Consider the following 7,640-nt stretch of genomic DNA (forward strand, 5'->3'; position numbering starts at 1 on the left):
CAAACATACTTTGTTCCAAGGAAATTTAGAGTGGAATTCAACACAGTCTGTCTGCCCAAACTCCTTCAAGCACATACAAAAATGTGCCCATTAGGAGAAAATCACACTAAGATGCCTGCAAATTCTCTTGAGGACTTTAAAAACAAACAACCAACCAACAACAACAACAACAACAACAACTGCAAATTGATGCAGAAATATGGAGAGCTGAGCTTAAGATTGGGAGAAAAAGAGAGAAACTGAAAGAAACAAAAATTGACAGATTCACCCATCCTTTGTCCAGGGGGTGCTGAATTCTTCCTTGCAGGAGAAGGGTGGTGCTGGTAAAAAAAAAAAAAAAAAAAAAGCTGGTAGCATTTCCCTCTCCAAGAAGCCCTCTTTGGCAAGAAGATATATTCATATATGCTTAGCATCAACTGAAGAGTTTGTGAATTAGCCATCACTGCTTCATTCCTGTATAGAACATTTGTGCCGCTTCATGTTAATACAAACACACTAATTTTCAATGGAGATGCTTCATGCATTGAGCTGAGTGCTCAAGGGATGAAACGTGTGGCCTGTACGTGTGGACCAACCCATAGAACGAAGTGCATGCTGACAATTAGCCATCAAAGTGATTTTAAAAGAACTTGAAGCATGTTGCCCATGCGAGACATCTTGCCCAGAGTCCCTCCCAAACAGAGCTGTTTCTGGTGCCATTAACACAACACCTGGTCATTCGAATGATTGACCTGCTCGCTGTGTGTGTGAGGGAGAGAGTTGAAGTTGAGAGAGAGAGAGAGAGAGAGAGAGAGAGAGAGAGAGAGATTTGTTGCCACCCCAGATCTTTAATAATAGTAGCAATACACTTGTTGGTAAGTGTGAAATACCGGGCTGTTGCAACATCCATTGATACAATGAGCCTTTGTGTTATGTTTCCCCCCTGTATACAACAGGAAAGCTGTGCATACAATAACCCAATGGAAGGAAAGTGGGTGTAAGAAACATTGCCCATGTTGCTTGTCATCACCATACTCTAGCTATCGGTGAGTGTATTTGAGAGAGAGAGAGAGAGAGAGAGAGAGAGAGAGAGAGAGAGAGAGGTTTGCCATGCAGGTAGTCAGTGTAAACAGCTCCTGTACGCCATTTCCTGTCCACTGGGAAACTGGCTAAGAAAGAGGTGCTCACAATGAGTTGTGCTTGTTTTTTTATATAAATAACTCCTAACACTTTCCTGTTGCATAGGACTGCAGAACACATAGAGAACCATCTTGTTTCTCAAGCTTTTCCCTACTTGCTCTGAGCCTCACCAACCCACCGGCAACCATCTTTCGGGCTGGTGTTTGTACGCAACACAGACACAGGTCCAACACCGGTGTGAAGGAGAGAATGAGGCACCTCCCAGAGCCAAACTGGTCATGACAGAGGGCAGCCCTCTAGTCAAGGGGCTGTCAGGGGACTGTCCTCGGTTTGAAGGCATCATCCTCACCTGGAGGAGCTGCTGTTTTAAAGATCAAAGAACCGTAAGCAGGCACAGTGGCAGGTGCCTGGAGATTGCTCGCCTGCAGCTAGCAACTGGAAAATAGACTGAGCAACCATATGGTTTTCCTCACTATGATGGGATTGAATCACAGAATCATGGAATTGTGGAGTTGGAAGGGACCACGAGGGTCATCTAATCCAAACGGCCTCAGTCCAGTATACCTCAAGGAGCGTCTCCACCTCCATTGTTCTGCCCAGACACCGAGGGCCTTCTGGTGGTTCCCTCACTGCGAGAAGCCAAGTTACAGGGAACCAGGCAGAAGGCCTTCTCGGTAGTGGCACCCGCCCTGTGAAACGCCCTCCCACCAGATGTCAAAGAGAAAAATAACCACCAAACTTTTAGAAGACATCTGAAGGCAGCCCTGTTTAGGGAAGCTTTTAATGTTTAATAGGTTATTGTATTTGGGTGTTTTGTTTGGAAGCTGCCCAGAGTGGCTGGGGAAACCCAGCCAGATGGGCTGGGCATAAATAAATTATTATTATTATTATTATTATTATTATTATTATTATTATTATCCCTTGCAATACAGATTTTTTTTTTTCTGCCCAATGTAGGGTTCAATCCCAAGACCCTGAAATTAAGAGTCTCATGTTCCACCAATTGTATTTCTGTTGAAATGACAGTGTTCCCCGCCCCCATGGGCATGTATACATGCATACATTAGCACATGCAAATGCTATGGCAATCTGTATATTTTTAAAGTTGCATTTCCTCTTCTTTGGCAAGATGTAAGTGTAGTTATAGAGGAAGAGGAGGAGGGAAGGGTCTGGTTTTAAAAGAAAGGGGCTGGGGGAGTGAGGGACACTGAACCCTCCCCATGGCCCCTCTTTCCAGGCATTTCATTTCCACCCCTCAGTGTCTACTTATCAGAACTTCCCATGACAGCCCACTCCTTCGTGGTGTGTGGTTCGCCACATCCCCCTGCCAGATGTCGGAGGACTAGAGGAGCATTGGCCAACCAATGCACACATAGCTCGTTGCAAAGGAAGAAATTCGGATTGGCTGGACAACAGCCCATCAAGATGCCATTGTTTGTGTGGGCAAATTTAAACCTGCTTCTGGCTTTAGGAGCATTTTTCAATGGCAATTTGTGAATCTACACAGCCACTAGTTTAGAACCATAGAATTGTGGCATTGGAAGAGACCCTGAGGATCAGCACCATTTTGTTTGTTGTTTAAACCAAACCATTCTTGGCCATGGCACTTTATCACCTCATTAAAAAGATAGATATCTGCCCCAGGGAACTTACACACTATATTTATTTATTATTTATTTAAGTTTCTAGACTGCCATTCATCTGAGGTTCACAGGGCGGTTTACAATATAAAAACACAAAAACGTGTGACGTAGTAACAAGCAAAGACAATAACACACCACACACAGTCTAAAAGGCCTAGGAGAAGACGAATGTCTTTGCCTGGTGCCTAAAGATATGTAATGAAGGTGTCAGGCAAGCCTCCTCCAGGCAGCCACTGCGGAAAAGACCTGCTCTCATGTTTTTGTTATTTTGCTGTTGTTATTTGTATACCACGCTATGGGACGCGGGTGGTGCTGTGGGTTAAACCAGGACTTGCTGATCAGAAGGTCGGTGGTTCGAATCCCCGCAACGGGGTGAGCTCCCATTGCTCAGTCCCTGCTCCTGCCAACCTAGCAGTTAGAAAGCACGTCAAAGTGCAAGTAGATAAATAGGTACCACTCCAGCGGGAAGGTAAATGGCGTTTCCATGCACTGCTCTGGTTCGCCAGAAGCGGCTTAGTCATGCTGGCCACATGACCCAGAAAAACTGTCTGTGGACAATCGCTGGCTCCCTCGGCCTATAGATGAGCGTTGCAACCCCAGAGTCGGCCACGACTGGACCTAATGGTCAGGGGTCCCTTCACCTTTACCTTTCTACCACCCTATACCTGCAGGTCTCAGGATGGTTCATAGGATTGCTGTCCTCCAGGCCTCTTGCAGAGAATGCACATAAAGAAGGGCCTCAGATGATGATCGCAGGATCCAGGTTGCATCATATGGGGAGAGGCAGTCCTTGAGGTATTGCAGTCCTGAGATGCTTATGGTCTTAAAGGTCAAAGCCAGCACTTTGAATTGGGCCTGGAAACTGATTAGCAGTCAGTGCAGTCAGGCCAGGACAGGTGTGCTATGCTCAAGCCCTCTGGCCCCGGTGAGCAACCTGGCCGCTGAATTTTGCACCAGCTGAACCACCTTCAGAGGCAGCCCCATGCATAACATGTTGCAGTTACTGAACCTAGAAGTTACTAGACAATAGAATAAGGAGAACACAGTAGTTCTGGCCTGATTCACTGACCTCATAGGCTGCTTTTACCATTTTATTCTGCTGCTAGCGTTTATAATGTGTTTTGTGATTTTAAAATTGCTCTAAGCCACTCAGAACACTATTTCTGCAATGGAAGGGCGAGGCAGACATCCTCTTAAATAATTTCATTGTAAGATTTTGATTTACTCCACATATATCTCCCCAGCTCTTTAACAACTGGATAAAGTTTGTCCACTTTTGCCACTGTGCTTACATGAAAATAGAACCTTCATCTGTCTATGCACAAATATGGAAACTTAAGACTCTTTGTATGGATTTGGCTCAGTTTTGGGAAAGCGTGGAGTTAAAAAATAAAGGGCGATACACAAGTATGTGAGATCTGATGGATACCATGAATACTTTTTTTAGAAGGAAAAAAGGGGGGGATAGAGAGATACATATTGTGCTCTCCACCCCCACAGCAAATGTTTCCTGTCACACAGTTGGCATTCGCCCCGTACAGAGAACTCCCATTTCCATTGACGTCACTGGGAGTTCCATGTCCAGGACATGATGCCAAATCCATCGACGGCAGCAAGAATGGGAGGGAGAGGCATTTCACTGAATTGCTGGCATTTTTCCTAGATCAGAACAAACTCCACAGGGAGAACCAAGGGTCACGCTTTTGGCTTCTCCTATTTCACTCGGACAATTTCACAGGACAATTGGGGATGGATGGAACAAAGAAAGGGCTGTAGCTATTGCCCTGCACCTGATTGCTCAGACAGAAAGCTCTGGAAGTCAATGAAATTCACGCGTGTACACTGACTGCAGGTCTGTGCCCATGAAACACCGTCAAGTCCTGTGTCCATAGCTCAAAGGCATGTCAGACCCTGATGGACCAACCCATAAAGTCCAGATTGCCAGATTGCGCTAGTGGCAGCTGACCCTACAGAGGAGAAGAGGACCCCAGTTCTCCATAGCAGAGGTTCATAGGCTCTCAGTCCTCTTTTTGTTGACCATCCATCTTTCTGTGGAAGTTCTTCCTTGGCTTAAGCAGTTCCTGAAGGATAGGATGAAAGACAGTGAGATGATGTCTCCCTCGAGTATGAAAGGTCTTGGGTTCCAGATATTTGACAATCCATACCCTCCAACATTTCTCCAGTGAAAATAGGGGTGTCCATAACAACAGCAGCAGCAACAACAACAGTAATAGTAATACCCCAGCTATCTCACTGGATTGCCGCAGCCAGTCTGGGCAGCTTCCAACAAATACAAAATAATAATAAAAAATTAAACATTAAAGAACTTCCCTATACACAGCTACCTTCAGACGTCTTCTAAAGGTTGTATTGTTACTTATCTCCTTGGCTCGGGGGGTCACATAACTCCAGACCCAACATTTCTCCAATGAAAATAGGGATGTCCTAAGGAAAAGCGGACATTCTGGGATCAAATCAGAAAGCGGGATGGCTTCTGTAAATCTGGGACTATCCCTGGAAAACAGACACACTTGGAGGGTCTGCGACTCTACACAGCCAGGGCAAAAGGAGCTTCAATCTCACCCCACTCCTTTTGTTTTAAAAATAGCAGTATCCTACAGTATTGTATTTGGATTGTGGAGGTCTCAGTTCTGGTCCCTGCTTCACCGTGAAGCTTGCTTTGTGGGCCATAACACACCGTCTACCTTTAGTCTAATGTGTTTGTTTATTGACTGACTGACTTACTATGTTTTTAGGCTGCCCAAATGGTTCTCTGGCTGTTGTTGAGATGATCATGTACACAGTTAAAACCATAATGATGGCGCTCAGTCTGCTTTTAGACTGTGGCGCTCACTACAGAGGCTTTTTGTGTCTTTATAATTTATGCCTCTTCTTGTTTAGTAGCTTATTATTTATTGTTGGTAGTTTTACGCATTTTATTGGCTTTGCGCATGGTTTCTGTGTTGTAAAGCACTTTGTGGTTCTAAGAGGCAGAAAAAATGGGGTATAATTATATATAATTAATATCACATAAAAACATCCGCTGCTTCCCTTCTCTCCAACACATCGCTGCTTTGCTCATTGAGAAAGGACTGTAATGGTCACATACATTTAGAGCGCATGGCTTTCCCCAAATAACCCTGGGATCTGTAGTTTGTTAAGGGTGCTGGGAATTGTAGCTCTGTGAGGGGCAAACTATAGTCCTTAGGATTATTTTGAGGAAGCCATGAGTTTCAAATATGTATTAAATGTGCTTCAAAGGTATGAACAATGTCTCAACTTCCTCCAGTTCTTGCAGGCAATATAGAGTTCGGGATGCTTTTGTTTTCTCCAAGCCCTGGAATAAGATCTTCTCTCCAAAAATGGGGATATGGCCAAATAAAAATAAAAATAAAAAAAGCATTCTAGGCAATGCTTCATCTGCCTGTGCTGTCACTTCCATCGCAGTGGCTGAGAACATGAAAACATGAGTTGGCTTTTTCAGCTTTTCCCAAACTGGGCTGGGAGCCACCAGCAAAAGCTTTCCCCTTTCCCATACTGAGTGCCCAGATCTTCATAGGGAGTTTGGCATCATAGTTTGGAGAGTTGTGTGTCTAATGATCCAATGGAAAACAAGTCCTCTGTTCCTACATCTTGGAAGGCAAGCACAGGACTGATTTACAGACTCATACCAGGGTGAGCTCCAGGACTCATATGAGTCATACTCATGTCATGTGACTTTCGTATAGACCAGCCTCCCCCAAGCTGATGCCCTCCAGATGTAGTTCACCACCAGCTCTAAGCATCTCTAGCCAGCAGGGCCAGTGGTCAGGGATGATGGGAGTTGTAGTCGAACCGTGTCCAAGGGACACCTAGTTGGGCAAAGCCAATCTGAAAAGGCATGAAAATGGGCTACTTTCTTGTTTTCAAGTACCCAGTTTTTGAGGGTCTGACATCTATGTCAGGCACAATTTGCAAGTTCCATAGGGGGTATTATCAGCATATGAATGAATAAAGTAAACAATAACAGACCCTCCAAGTGTCCCTATTTTCCAGGGACAGTCCCAGATTTACAGAAGCCGTCCTGGTTTCTGATTTGATAATGGAATGTCCTGCTTTTCCTTACGATGTCCCTATTTTCATCGGAGAAATGTTGGATGGTATGGAGTTATGTGACTCCCGAGCCAAGAATATAAGTAACTGTACAATCTTTAGAACACATCTGAAGGCAGCCCTGTATAGGGAATTTTTTTAATGTTTAATATTTAGTACGTTTTTATATATGTTGGAAGCTGCCCAGAGAGGCTGAGGCAACCCAGTTAGATGAGTGGGGTATAAATAATAAATTTGTTGCTGTTGTGGTTGTTGCTGCTGTGAAGTAGCATGTTCCTATTTTGATCAGAAAAATGTTGGAGGATATGCAATATTAGCAACATGTGAATGAATAAAATTATTTTCAAAACCCTCCACATAGGTGCAACTAAAAATGTCGAACAAAGCACGTCAGAGAGAAAATAGTGGCAGGAAGAAGTGGGGGTAAACTTAGTTTCCCTCCTCCCTCCCTTTTCTGGCATGTTTTTAGGAAGCAGCAGACCTCAACGGAGCACATTTAACGCTAAAACAAAGCTGCCCACCTTGCTTTCAGTGTCAGGAAATAGAGCCATTTCTCCTTTTGACACAAGAATGAGTCGAGCGACATGTGTTAAACGGACAATTATTTAAAATAAAAGGAAATGACCTTAGGAACAGCTGCAGTAGCTCAGGCTGGAGAGAGCTGAAAGCACACGGCAGAAGGGCCTGGGTGAAACAAGATCACTGTGTAAATGGAATGCACATGGCATCGTTCCTGGTCTTTTTTAGAACCGGTGCTGCAAAGAACCAGAACAGAACTACAACTTG

This window comes from Podarcis liolepis (assembly GCF_965112155.1).
Source record: "Podarcis liolepis genome assembly, chromosome: 1".
Classification (NCBI taxonomy): domain Eukaryota; kingdom Metazoa; phylum Chordata; class Lepidosauria; order Squamata; family Lacertidae; genus Podarcis; species Podarcis liolepis.